Source organism: Sander lucioperca, chromosome 1 (assembly GCF_008315115.2).
Source record: "Sander lucioperca isolate FBNREF2018 chromosome 1, SLUC_FBN_1.2, whole genome shotgun sequence".
In the NCBI taxonomy this organism is placed as follows: Eukaryota; Metazoa; Chordata; class Actinopteri; order Perciformes; family Percidae; genus Sander; species Sander lucioperca.
Genome location: NC_050173.1, coordinates 44,450,991 through 44,466,702, shown reverse-complemented (window position 1 = coordinate 44,466,702; position 15,712 = coordinate 44,450,991).

Genomic DNA, 15,712 nt, shown 5'->3' with positions numbered 1-15,712 from the left:
AAGGGGCAGCTGTAAAATATAGACAGATAGTAAAAGTGAACATTGTGTCTCCCAGAGCCAAAGCAGGCACAGAAATGCTCAGTTACGTTATAACATTGGTTCTCTGAGTGAAGAGACTATCTCTCCAGCTGTAGGCCGCTCGGAGACGGTTCAGATCAAACTATCAGTGAGTCCACGCCAGGACAGGTGCTTTATAAGAAATAGCATAGGGCATGGCCGGGCAAGCCGGTGTGTCTTAAAGAAGTATCCATGTACCTGACCTCAGGTGGATCATCCCCGTACATATGGAATATATAATGGCAGAGAGATAGTCTCGATACGATAGAGAACAGAAGTGAACCTTCTAAAGAAGAGTTGCATAGTGTAGGAGCAAACACAGCCCTCTCAAATCAGTTAATCAGATGAAAACACCGTTGAGCACTGATTCACTGGCAGAAAGAAAAGCCCAAAAGCTCTTGACTAGAAACACTGGGTGGCCGAGGTAATTACAAATCCCTGCAGAGACGAGCCAATTGAGCTTGACTTAGCAAGTCAGAGTTCAGAGGAAATATCCAATCTGAAACTCAAAAATGACACCAGCACTCATGTTACTCCAGATACATAAAGATGAGCCTCAGACATCACAGATCCGAGAGAGAGTGAGAGGAGGGTCAGCTGCTTCAGTCAAGCCATCAGACATGCTGTACAGTTCTGTTCACTTCTTTACCATCATGTTACAACATTGCACATTGCAGATGGTGAAATCTCCACATTTTTAGCCATAAGATGCAATTTTATAAGACCAGAGAGTCAGCATTAAGGACAGAGCTTACTTAAATTGATTGATCCAAAATGTAAATTTTTAATATACAGTGTATATATATTTTTTTTGTCATTTACAAGGGACAATGTACAATAATTGAAATAAATATTGTCGATGCCATTGATGTATTGCACCAGTTTTAACATAGAGATAATTTTCATCTGCAGGCAGCTGTTTACCATGCTGAAGTGCCCTTAAGCAAAACATGACTATCCATGAGATTTTGAAAGACACTTTTTCCAAACTCTATTTTGAGTATTGTTCACATTCTGAGCTGCTGCAAGAAGTTTGTAGTTTCATTAATCAGCTTGGATTATGTTGGCTACAATGGATTGAAATGGTGATTTATAGTATTAAAATGTCCACATTATTGTCTCAAAACATCCCTGCAGGATAATCCAACTATCTGCTGCCCATCTGTATGCTTCCAAAGAGTGATTTCTTTTCAAAAAAAGATGGTGAAAGACAGGTTCTGCTGAGGTGTCGGGCTATGGATCAGTAACAGAAAAGTGGAATATGCTGCTGGAATGGTTTGAAAAGTTTCTATAGACGTTTTTAAATATTTTACTGCTATGAAAATTGGAATTCAGACCACAGCCTGTCTGAAGGAGGGAGCGATTTCTTAACAGACTGCTTTTAAAGCACTAGTGGTGTGTTTGATACTCTTTGCGGAATACATATGTGGGATGGATAATTACTTTCAAGCTCATGGGGATTCAGTGTTTTACTCAAGGACACTTTCTGGTAGCCCGACATCCCACCAAGGGCGAGGTCGAAACATGACGTATTCAAAAAAACTGCTGTTCACTTGGTTTTTACACCAGTTGATAAAAACACACTTATATGATCCCAGACGGTAGTTATCCCTGAGTTCATGATGTTACACTTGACTTTCCAAGCCTGGCAAACGGTTAGCTATATCAGATATCAGAAAAATATTCCCCCCCCCCTACCCATAATTCCTTGCAATTTCAAGTAATTTCATTTTCATTGGTTCAGATGATGTTCTTCACCTCAGTGCTCCTGGAAGAGAGCTGAAGCTTAGCTTCTCAGTTGTCAACACGTCTAAAATGGTCAGTGTGACAGAATGGGTTAGTAAAACTGCTCGACTCGTGAAAAACTAAAAACTTAAAGTAAAAAGTTCTTCTGTATGCCGAATGTTAGTGGCTGCTTCAGTATTGTTGAATTTTTTTGCAGTACAAATGAATTTTACAGCATCAAACAATTAGGCAGAAAATGGGAAATATTCCCTATTTTCTCAACACGTTATACAGCTATACATTTTTTTTTTTTGATTGTTTCTTTTTCCAAAACCGACTCTTTCAAACTGTGACCTCTCCATGACTGAAGCACAAGCACTTTTTTTGTGATTTAAGGAAGGATCAATTTAGCGCAGTTAGTCTGAGATATGTCAGGAGTTTATTAAGCCCAAATAGTGTAATTCCTTAAAGGTTCAATAATCCCTTCCAAAAAAACAGATCATGGATGTTTTTTTTAGGTGAATTTTAATATTATATATTTCCAATATATGTCAAAATGTTGTTAAGATAACCAAGAGGTACATTTAACTCGGATCACCGATCAGTCACCTATCTGTTCCCCCTCTAATTTTTCAATGAACATTTTTATTATATATATAATTATATAATTATAATTATTATTATTATTATTATAAAATAACATCATTTTTGATATTTAATTTCAAAAGCTCGAAATCATGTATATTTGTATCAGTTACCTGTGACGTAATATAGTGAAATAAGAATTTCTCATTTCTCTTTGACTTAGATGGTTAACGTGCTATATCAGTTAGTTTCACTAAAGTTGTCCTAATATGTTTTGCTCTCAGAGAAAATTAGCCTTTACTTCCTGATGATTTTGGATTTCCAACATTGTGTAAATGGAGATAAAAATGAGTTAGTAATAATGTGCTCTAGTGGCAATAACTGTGTGTCCTCATGAAGGACTTTACACTAACGTGACCTCTTGCTGCAGAGTGAGGCCACAAACATCTGTAAACAAAGATTATAAACTAAATAAAACTGTTCCACGCAGACGTTTTCAGCCCTAAGAGGTTGCAAATTCAGCCTTTTTTAAAAGCAATCACACTCATGTTTTCAGCATCTTTAAACCCACACTTTTCTTTTCAAACAAACATATGTTTGTTGTTTTTCCATAAGTATAAAAGGAGACAGGCTTTGTGGCTTTGACTGTCATGCATTTTTTGTTTTTCTATATTCTGCCTATTTTGTCGTTACTTTGCTGTTCAATAGCCGCCCAGTTCCACGGCTGCAGTTTCCATGACATCCGTGTAAGCTTAATGTCAGGCAGTGTGTATGTCCATTCTTGTGGAGATGTTTGTGTGTGTGTGTGTGTGTGTGTGTGTGTGTGTGTGTGTGTGTGTGTGTGTGTGTGTGTGTGTGTGTGTGTGTGTGCACTGTGTGGGAAGCTCAGTCTAGAATTAGGAAAGTCAATCTGTCAATCTCGCCTACTTTCATGGAATTTAATGAGCCAAAAAGTGAAAGGAAGACCATTTTTGGAGATGGTACCAAACACGTCACAAGATACAAAAAAATCAATCTGAGCACGCTCGAGTTAGGAACCATCTGATATTCACTACATCTTGTAGCTATTTCAGGGAGAAGTGAGAAAATGAAAACCTTGCTGCCACTTTCAAGTTAGAAATCTATATTTTTATTTTCACTTGTTCAAAGAAACAGTTATAGCATCTGTCCACCTGTGAAGAAATATGAATTCAAGTTTTGTGAAATCCATTGCCAGTCTTCAAACTCCCCGGTTCATTAGTGGGATTTCGAGCCTCTTGTTGCTTATCAGTGGGACTCAATACACAAAGTTAGCGCTAAAAACTTCAGGCAAATTGCACTTAGAGTGCTGGAGGTGAGCTGTGGTCAACTAAAAGAGTTTGCGGAATTCTTGTTCATTTATACAAAGCAGAAGAATGGTTTAGAGCCAGAAAAGCAGCACTGCCACAAAATGCAATATGTAAGTCATCCACTATTGGTGATTGGTGAGGGTTGCATTGTTGGAAAAATCAGGAGGATGGAAGATAATTAAGGTATTAAATTCCATTAACAATCCATTCTTTTCCTCTTTATCTTAAGCAGAATCAGTAGCCTTTAATAACCTTTTGCCACCAAAATATCCCATGATGCAGTGCGTATGTCAAATTGATTTCCAAAATAATGTTTGTGTTGTTTTTTGTTTGTTTTTTGGAAATTATTCCTGTCGTTGGTGATTCAATATTTCTGCAAATACAAAAACTCCGGTGAACAAAAGTTTATCCAGAATAATCGCCAACTTTCTGGTTTTATTCATTTTAGCACATAATGCTGGATTATACACTTCATGTAACCGCCCAGGTAATATTGGTAATTGAAGTTCTCAGCACAGCCTCTTTGCCTTTTTTTATTTGCAAAATGAAAATGTCCGTTGGACATGTTTTTAACATCTTACCTGCCTTTTTTCAATGTCAGTTGCATACGTTCTCATGCAGCCACTGCATAAGTCTTTCTTTGTGATGCATTTCAAGTAATAGTTTGGTATCTTCTGCTTGGATTTGCAGGATACAGGGCAAGTTTGGACCTGAATAATTATTCTACCAATATAAATGTGGAGCAAAAAAAAAAGCAGGATTTCCACAATGGCTGCCATTTGGGCAACTTCCTGAGTTGTACTCCATGTCATTCTCTGTGTCCATTTCATCTCTTTTTTTTTTTATTTATTCATTTATGTTTTGCAGCTTACAGCATGAATGTGTATATAAAGAAAGAAAACAAACTCCCACAGACTGTCTAAAGGAGACAAAAAAACAAAACTTTTATAAAAACTCTCAGTATTTATTTTGACAGAACAAAATGGGTATTTTCATGTATTAAACGGACTTAAAAGGCTTCTCTTTCAGGGAGCTGAAATGTGTATGACTTTTTTTCTGTTGCTATGTGACAGTTCTGATAAAGGCTAATTAAAGATTACAAAGATGTTGAAAATCCTGGTGTTGACTTTCTTTTTTGACTTTGAATCAGCGAGCGCGTCGGCTTGCCTCGCAGAACTAATCCAAACTCTCTCTTTCTCTGTTTCTATTCTATTCTATTGATGACTTGGAGGCACTCAGGAAGATTATGACCGCCGTTCAGAAAGAAAAAACTCTTTAAGATAAGGCACACAAAGGGCTTCTTCTTAGCAGAGATACTCTGTGCTATTGGAAGGAGCATTACACACCACCTCAGCTTTGTCTCACACTATATTGTTATTTATAATTTCTGATGTTGCTCTCTGTGGACCTAACGAGAAAAAAACTTGTTAACTCATGCTGAAGGCTGTGAGCAGTATTTCCTTTCATTAGTAGCTTTACTGTATTGATTTTTATTGATTTTATTGATATTGAGTTTTTCATCCTAAAGCTTTAGTGCGTAACTTTTTTATATTAATGAACGTCCGTTACATTCAAGCCATTGCCAAATGAGTTACTACAAAGCTAATTAAGACTATCAGCTCCACACAACTCTCTCTGGATTTCTCAGTATGACTATGTTCAGAAGATTGTGTCGTCCGGTGACTTTCCCGCGCAGAAACTCGAGTGAAGATAATGACCTCTTCTGAAGAGTCCATCTTGTGTTTTTAATCCTCCGTGTCCTCCTTGGCTACTAGCAACTGTGTGGGCGAGGGCAGTGCGCGGTCACGGAAGGCTTGTATCATGTGGACACGCCGACAGTTTTGTTGTCATTACTTAGAATTCCTCATGGGGGAGACAGAAACTACGCACTATAGCTTTAAATCTTTAGGTCACCTGGATGCAGGAGTGCATTGTTTGGTTATACTGTCCTGCAATTTTATATAGAAGAAAGTGGGAAGAAAATTAGCACAGGCACAAAACTATGGAAGGAGCATTACACACTAAATCAGCTTTGTCTCACACTATATTGCCATTATTAAAAATGTTATGATGTTGTTTCTTGGCCCTAATGAGAAAAAAAACAACAAAAACTTGTTTATCTCATGCTGAGGGCTGCAACTAGTATTACTTTTCATTATGAGCTTTATTCTATTGGTTTTGATTAATTTTATTCATATTGATTTTTTCATCTTAAATCTTGAGGCCACCTGGATGCCACACAACTCTTTTTTTCATGCAGGAGTGCATTATTTAGTAATACTGTCTTGCAGTTTTATATGGAAGAAAGTGGAAAGAAAATTAGCACATGCACAAGAATAGGCTTCCCAAATTTCCAGTTATAAGCACATAAATCAGAGCTGGTGAGTGAGCTGTTAACAGCTGCTGCAGTGATTAAAATGGAAGCAGATCTCTTAGTTTGATGGATAGCTGAAAATATGCGGCTGGATGCGTCCAACTCGTAAAACTCTGGCACACATAGGCAGACATGTTCCTCACAACAAACAGCATACTGATTTTTTTTTTTACTTCTTGAAAGTAGATCCAGAGGAAAGGTCGAGGGGGTCATTTAAATTAAAATGCTCCATCCTTTTGGGTGCGTCAGTGTGCAGAAATAGGATTTGTCTAACGTCAGTGGCACTGAACTGGCAATTCTTCAAACTAGGCATCAAGTCAAAACACTTTGATGACAGCTCCAAGGGAGTTAAAGTATTGTAATATACAATTTCTAAAACATTTAATGTTGAATGAGTTGCTGTTTAAATTTTTATTTTCTGGCACCAATAAAAAAGAAAAGCAACATTATCTCCTAAGTGTTAAAAAATGCAAATGTTGATTGTCCTAATTCTGCATTCAGTTTAGTCTCCAGCCATGTGAAGAAACAGCGCAGACCAGGCTGTACTTCCATAGGATGTGAACTGATAATCCTAAACTATAAACTGGTAAAATAAATAAAAGGGTTAGCCACGTCATTATTTGTGTTAAGTAATAAATTATAGTTGTGTAATCCTTCACTGTCTCTCTGATACATTGGTATCCAAGAAACATCCCAGCCAGTGTGTTGGTTTGAATAACTAATTGGCCTTCAAGGTGAATAAAATAAAATAACTATTTTCTTATGAAAACTGAATTCATCACTATATCCCTCAACTGTCTTCTTTCAGTGTGTGGCCATTAATCTTGAGGAACGCTCTGATGAGATCTGCAGGTTTTAAGGAGAAAAAAAAACTCACCAATAATTCTTGACAAGACCAGGTATGAATCCTCTATGAGACCTCATCTCACTAATGTCACATGACTTTACATGTCAGTAATGAGTACGCACAGTGGTACAGTGGAAGTGCTCAGATCTTTTTCTTAAATAAAAGTATCAATTCCACAGTGCAGAAATACTCTGTAATGCATTAAAAAATTCTAAAGCAGAGGTGTCAAACTCATTGCTTCTGCTCCGACAGCGTTCTAAGGCCATTGTAGAAAAAAAGAATAATGTTACGGATCCAGGAGAGAAGGGTAATATTTCAAGAAAAAACTCAGAATTTTTAAGATTAAAGGTGCAATATGTAATACTGACAGCTAGTATTTAAAATAGTTACTGCAGTACAAATACTGGAGAGAGTCATCTCCCCCGCCCCCTCCTCCACAGACTCAAAGTTCACGTTGGTTGCCAGGCTGAGACCGCAGCATTCACAACAATGTTGCTAGACGCTTGTCTCACATAGCCAGACATTACTTCACAGCACAGCGGAATAGCTAACGTAAGATGCCGGCTATATTGACAGTAAAAAAAAAACGTGCTCACTCGGAGCTCTGTACCCAACTGACAGACACACTTTCTTGGCTTAGAATTACGGTATGAACTGCTAAAACACAACAACCTTGCCGTCCTTTCCACGCGACTGAACACACTTTATTGGCTTAGAATTAACAGCAACAATCGCTTCCCGAATAAATAACTCACCATTGCAGGCTACACGTTGTAAACATCCGTAACGTTAGCTTTTAGCAGGGTTAGCAGGGTTAGCAGGATCACTTTACTGGCTGTGTCTCAATTGTTTTTGCGAGTAACCAACTCGGTTACTCAATTCAATGTGAGTACACAAATGTTGAAATGACATAAAAAACTGGGCAGTTGATAACAACACACAGGCCAAAAGACAAAAAAAAATTCAAAAGGAGAAAATACTGGCATTAGCATTGTTGTCAGAAAAGATAGTATTTAAACTTAGCATGTTTCCTTAATATTTGATGACGCATTGGGGTCATTTTTGGATTTATTACAGTAAATATATTACATATTGGACCTTTAAAGTCGTTAATTTATGGAAAAAGAACTTGGATATTCTCTGAGATTAAAGTGGTAAATTTGGAATTAATTACTTCTCTGCAATTTTCACACTTTGCAAAGTCATCCAGCCTGATTGGACCCTTTGTTGGGCCGGTTCTGGCTCACGGGCCGTATGTTTGACACCCCTGACCTAAAGTATCAAAAGTACTTCTTACACAAATTGGAAATTTCAGATCAATATATAATATATTATGGGATTATGTTGTTGCATTATCTATGGTTTTGGAATTTTGGACACATCTGTGTGAATGCAGTCTCAACACTGAGACCCACGCAGACCAGCATATGAACACAAATACACATACACTGATAAATATTAATGAACATATACACAGACTACCATGAATAATACTGCACAATAAAATAATGATGAATAAATACATATATCATATTCCGGGAATGAACTTTTGCCCGAAGTTCTACGGAGTGAACTTCAGTTCTAGATTTACGGCTTGGATTTCAGCTTCAATTTGCTTTGGCAGCATGTTTTGGATTCAGACTCTGTTCATTCCCATTGACACTCAACCTTGCAGGATCCTCAGAGAAACACACATCATCCAGGGCAGCACTGTTTTACAGCATAAAGTGGTATATTGTGCTGTGGTTCTTGGAGATGTATGTTTCATTTATTGCCATAGATACATGCCTAAAGATTTTTAACCCTTAAAGGCAAGGGCGTAACTTTGGGTTCAACATTGGGGGGGGTTGAGATCTCCACTTCTGAGCTGAATTGAATTTTGTGTGTCAAACACTTCATTTTCTGCATTCTGGTGATTTTGTTCGGCAACAATTTATGGTGCAAATGTCTTTATTTATGTAAAGGAAGTTATAATAGGTTTTTGGGGTGGGTTGCACTGGCCATTTTTGATTATTGGGAGGGGTTGTAACCCCCCCATCCCCCGTGTAAATTACGCCTATGCTTAAAGGTATATTAAGTGATGTTAATCCAATACACTTTTTGTCAAAATCAGTGAATATCTCCTCACAGTCACCTAGCGCTCTATTTTCTGTGTGCGTTAAAAACAAAATCCCTTGCTGTGGAAATGGGAAACAAAGTGCAAGAGCCACATCACTTTGTTCCAGCCAATCAACAACAGGCAGTGACAGTTGATAGTAGGGAGGGGCAGCACTTGAATATGCCAGTAGTTCTCTGTCTGTGAATCTCGGGGTGGTGTATTAGTTTGGCAGTTGAGTTCAAGTATCAACTATTTTCGCGCAGAATCACTTATTGCACCACAAGATAACGATCATTATTGATTTAGCTCCACAGTGAATGCAAGTTTTGTTTATTGGTTTTATACCACTCATGTGTGCTATCAGGGGTATCCCAGCTGCTACTGGCTTTTTATTTTCAGTGCACAGCTCAGCTGCTGATTGTTCTGCACCATACTGAAAGATAAGAAGCCAAAAAATGTTGACCCGTTTCCCATTCTGTGTTTTTTGCAACTAAGTAATTCATAATAAAAATATGAAAACAGGCGCTTTGAAATGGCGTGAGAATACCAGTCGTTGCAATTTTAAAGAGAATTTGTTTTTTCCATGCAATTTCAGGATAACAGTCAAACCTCTCACCCCTGTACGTTGGCTTCTCTCATTAACAAGTTACTGAAATCCATCAGAGTAGGTGAGTTTGTTGCATTTGACCTGGAAAGTCTCCTCTGAGCAGGTTCCCCTCGTTCTGTGGTCTATCAAGGTTGAATAGACTATTAAAAAATTCCGTAAATTCTGGCTGATATTCCGTGTTAATATGATGGAATTTTCTGTAATGATTTTTCACAGGTATTTTTCCGTATTTAGATTTTTGGATTAAAGCTATAGTGCGTAGTTTCTGTCTGCCCCATGAGGAATTCAAAGTAATGACAACAAAACTGTCGGTGCTTCCACATGATACAAGCCTTCCATGATCGCGCACAGCAGCCACCCCCCCCCACGCAGTTGCTAGTAGCCAAGGAGGACACGGAGGATTAAAAAAACATGATGGACTCTTCAGAAGAGGAAATTATCTTCACTTGAGTTTCTGCGCAGGAAAGTCACCGGACGACACAATCTTCTGAACATAGTCATACTGAGAAATACAGAGAGAGTTGTGTGGAGCTGATAGTCTTAATTAGCTTTGTATCAACTCATTTGGCAATGGCTTGACTGTAACAGACGTTTATTAATATAAAAAATGTACGCACTAAAGCTTTAACAGAAATGTCCGTTAAAGGTATAGAGGATATCCTTTAAATTTAGAGAATTGTCCATATTTGGATTAACAGAAATGTCTGTAAACTTAATGGAAAAGGTAGTGGTAATTTCCTGCCAGGAAAGTATCCTTTTTTCTACGGATTTATTTCTTACAGTGTACTGTGTACAGTCCGTGGTGTTTGCATTGGGTCCAACTGTCAGATACCTGTGTCTGCCAAAAAATGACCCATGTAGGCACAAGTAGGCATGATAAAAAAAAAGTGAAAAGCTACAAGGGAGAGTTTGCTTTTCATCCTGCAAGATGTAATCCAACTTTTAACATTTGTCTGTCCTTGCGCACTATATTTTATATATAGTAATATAATCACACCATCTCTGAAATAAGACTGCTGTAAAATGCATAAAATACAATTTTATATTTAACTAACTTTAAACTGCACAAAATCAGTTAAATGATCTAAAAAGATGACTTAGTAGCAGCAACCTGGATGCTGTAAAAAAGGATGCTGTGAAGCCCTTTCTGAAATCTCCAATGTCAAAATTATCCCAGTGATGAATTTCATACAGTATCGCTAACATGATTGACAGCTTTCCAGCTTTTTAGCAAAATAAAACTTGCAAATGAATGTTAACTCTTCAGGTATACACTGGAAAATGATTGGCAGTAATTTAAATCATATGCAATCGTAAGATAATCTATCAGTTAATCAAAACTGATTAATTTGATACTGCTATGCTTTCTTTGCAAACTGAATCCTACCCTATTTATATTGTTTTTCCTTTTGGCAGGAAGTGTTTTTGTATTCTACAGCAATAAAGCACCTCCAAATTAGAAAGGGGAGAGACAGTGACATAACCAACAAAAGAAAGATGGACAGAAAAGATATAGAGACTTAAAGACAAGAAGTGCAGACAGAGATAGTGAAGTTAGCAAAGCAGCCAGCCCACACGTCGAGCCGATTCAATTAGGAGGAGAAAATCCTTCCTGACGAGAGTATAATGTGGTTACCGATCGAGGACAGCTCTCTGACTGTTCCTTGCCTGTGGCAGAGACAAACTGTCACCAAGGGAACAGACACCAAGCTAACAAATCATGCTACAGCAGTCCAGCTTAAAGTCCAGCCACAGCATGTATCTTTCACACGGATTAAAAACTTAAATTGTCATTATCAGTTGTATTAGGAATCGTTTCTGTACAAAATGATCTGAAAAACGACAGACGTTTGCCTCCAGTGTTTGTCTCCAAATCCGACGTGGCAAATGCAGCAGAAGCCAGTTTGCAATGGTTGTTTCAAGATTTAAAAAAAAAAAGAATCCTTTAATCCATCTTCACCTGCCTGAGTTAATATGGAATATAGCTGAGTATGAATGTACATAAACCCGGTCTGCCACATTTTGTTCCCACATTTCTAAGGATTTTTTTTTCATTAAAAATTAGGCCCTATGTTCCAACAGCCCTATGTTCCCACAGCCCTATGTTCCCACATTTCTAAGATTTTTTTCAAAATTAGGCCCTATGTTCCCACATTTCCTTTTTCATAAACTTGTATCAGATTTTATCCCCCAAACCCTAACCCCTAACCCTAACCCTAAAAAATGTTGTAGGAGGATAGGGCTTAAATTTAAAGGAAATGTAACACAAGACCTAATTTTGAAAATGTCCTAGAAATGTGGGAACATAGGGCTGTGGGAACATAGGGCCTAATTTTAAGAAAATCTTAGAAATGTGGGAACATAGGGCTGTGGGAACATAGGGCCTAATTTTCAATGAAAAATAAAATTCTTAAAAATGTGGGAACATAGGGCTGACCCCGTGTGTAAGACTAGAGAGAAACATTATTAGTGTTTGTGAAAACCTTTCTATCCTTCTCATTGCTCCCTCAGGTCATGTTCCACCTCAATAAGCCAATGTTTTCTAGTCTCTCTTGTTTCCACAGGGAGTCTATTGACCTTAACACTGAGTTGTGGAGAAGGTCTAGTGCAACACTTAGGACTATATCCTCCTCAGGGGAAAGAGACAGTGGGGGGAGAGAAAGGAGAGAGGAAAGACACAGTTAAAACAAACCTGTTTAGAACAAAAATCAATTTGCTTCCAACTTTTGTGACATTGATATTCCAGAAATTTAGTTTGCATAACAAATGCTCCGCCATAGTCGTGCAAATGTGTATTCTCAAACCTAAACTGTTTTGCAGTTGTCTTGGCCATCACACAAGCCCTAGTTTATATCCCTGACGTTCCACTTTGGGGATAGCTCCGGTGCCGCCGAAAATTCCGCCAGATGCATGTCTTTTCAGCCGATGTCCATTTCCCTCCGCTTTCTTTGTGTTGTAATTTTAAACTCCAGTGGATTTGTGAGGACTACGGTTAACTGCTCCTCAGATCTCTGCAGGGTAAGTCCAGACAGCTAGACTATCTGTCCAGTCTGAGTTTTCTGTTGCACGACTAAAACAACGTTCACATGTTCCACCAAAACAAGTTCCTTCCTGAGGCTATTTTGCAGAGGCACGGTGGCTCCATGCGGAGCTTAGTGCCACCCATGACGATTGTGATTGGTTTAAAGAAATGCCAATAAACCAGAGCACATTGTTCTCCCATCCCGGAATGCTGTGTGGACTAGCCAGACCTTCTTTTGCAGCGCTGTGGAGGAAGGTCTGGCAAAGTGAGACTACACAAGCCCTACAAATTCAATTAGTTCATTTTCCTTTCCCCCATTACTATCATGTCCCAGTGAACTGTGTTTTTATCAAATTATGAACTGGCTTAGATACAGAATACAGTAAAAGGACTGTTATACTGTACTATGGATAATTGTCTCAAAGAATATAAGGACTTATTAGCACTGGAGCAAGCAGCTTATGCCCTCCAACAAATTCATACTGGACAAAGTAAATTGTAAACACAGATAAAAACATATACCATCATAAAGGAGAAAGAGATGCGGTAAGACATAAAGTGCATTCAAGTACATTCAACACAGCCCCTCATTTCACACCCTGTTTGTGTCCTGAGATTCACTGATAGAGGGTTGAAAGAGTTTTTATACCTATTCAGGCATCTTTTCCTGTATTTAATTGGAACCTTATTGAGTCTCCCTCAATTCCGCTAGAAAATCTGTCGGATTTCACTCATTTAGGCCGGCTAGCCGTTGCCTTGGGCTTCCTTTGTGTTGGCATTTTAAACTTCTGTCGATATATGGTTAACCTTTTTTTAGATCTCTGCAGGATAAATCCAGACAGCAAGCTAGACTTTCTGTCCAATCAGAGTTTTGTGTTGCACGATTAAAACAACTTTTAAACGTACACGTTCCACCAAAACAAGTTCCTTCCGAGCCTATTTTGCAGAGGCACTGCGGCTTTTCACCGGTGCTTAGCACCGCCAAAGACGATTATGATTGGTTTAAAGAAATGCCATTAAACCAGAGTAGCCAGACTCTCCTCCAGCGTGCTTTGGAGGAGGGTCTGGCGAAGCGAGACTACACTGATGGTAGCATTTTGTATTCTGAATACAGGACATGGGATGGGTCTGCAATCATTTTCTTAGCCTGTTAAACTATAGTCTTCATTTATGTGATTAAAGTCGATTTTTAAGTGTTAATGTCTGTAAAGAAAGAAAGAATGAAAGTATGGAAAAAAAGAAAGACAGCCTTAATGAAGTAATTTAAAGTACTAATGTCCATGATGGTGAAGTTGTAGAGTATGTGGGTTAGAGTTTCATCCTTACAGAGGAGAGAGACAGCGAGACAGCACACAATGAGACAGATCGAGGCAGACAGAAACAGAGACAGATTAGTCTACCATTATAACCTGGAGCAAATTAGTTTTAGGAGTGATTATCATCTCTGTCTGGGCTTACTCACAACAGGTTTGTAGACGTTGAAATCAATTACACATGTGAAGACATGGTATTTGTTTGCTAATCTATTGTAATGGCATCAAGTTCTGGCACAAAAATAATGGAGCAGCAGTCCAAACCGTGGGGATTCATTAAACCACAGGACATGTGTTAGATTACATTGTGGCTGCATGGGCTGAGAGATGAAAATAAGTTAATTCATAATGTTGTGTTATGAATGCTGAGATGGACAAGAGGTACATGTTAGGTTGAGTGGTACAGTCATAGCCGAGATTAGTATTTATTTCTGTCTTCCTTTTTAGCTGGGTGATAATGGGTGGTGATGGGACATTTTTTAGTTGGAATGCTGTTTGGACTGCCCTTCTGTACGTGCACAGATTGAGTCTAGGGCAAAAAATGAACTTTCATTCTCTGGTGCACAGAAAACACTGTGGCATCTGGGCGAATTGGATCTGCTTTTGAAGATCAATTGTTGATGATCGAAATTTCAATGTGGTTCAACGGTTTGGGCTTTGCCAGTTCTTACAGGCTGGTGCTACATTGTTGCACATGGAAGTAGGGCTGGGTATCGTTCAAAAATGTTCGATACCAGTACCGATGCCAATACTGTAACTTTGATACCAGTTCCTGAATGACAGAGGCGCAGGAAGTAGGGGTGCTGGAGGTGCTGCAGCACCCCTGTTGATGCTGCAGCACCCCCTGTTGGCAAACTGCGATGACAATAAAATGATCGTTTATAAATATCTCTGGTCATTGTTTCTGTTCCACGACATTTTGCATGTCATGTTTGGGGTGTTGGATGAAGAGAGGGATAATTTTAGTAACAAGAGGGCTTTTCACCGAGGTGGAACAGCTGATTCACTTGTGCCTCTGTTTACCAGTGTCTACTGCTGGCTCCGAAAGGTCTTTCTCAGCTTAGAAAGTAATATTCAGTTGGTTGTCATATACAATTTCACCACTAGATGGGAGAAATTCTTACACAGTGTAGCTTTAACAAAAAGAAATTACAACATTATACATTACGGCAAAAACCTTTTTATTTATTGTTCAGCTACTACTATGTGAGCCCCATTTCTGTGCGTAACATAGTTTTTCCTGTAACGTTAGACAGTTATTAACCAGCATTATTAGATCTTGGTTAGTCTACATCGACGACGTTTAATTTACGGGATTGTTCAGGTGCAGCCGGAAATTTCGCCGGACAGTGTTGTATTAGTACTTTTACATAAGTAAAGGATCTGAATACTTCTTCCACCACAAATCTGCCAATCTGTCGTTATTTTCTACTTTGTTTCATTATGTCCTCTAATGATTTTTTATTATTATGTCATAATATCTGTCTAGTCTGTTTGACCTCCTGCCCGCCTTAGTCCCTTTGCACTGTTGCTTGTTTGGACTAATCTCCTGTGGCAAAACCCCATTTGCTTGCCACTTGACCAAGTAAAGGCTGCTGCATCGCCCACACCTGCCTGTGTCTCTGGGTTCTCAAAAGTACAAAATTTGGCCTCACCTAATCTATACTTGATCCTGGTTTATTGTGACCCAGAAAACCTCTGTATTGTATCTTAAGAATACACCTGCCGTGACCACTTCTTCTCCATGTTTGACTTA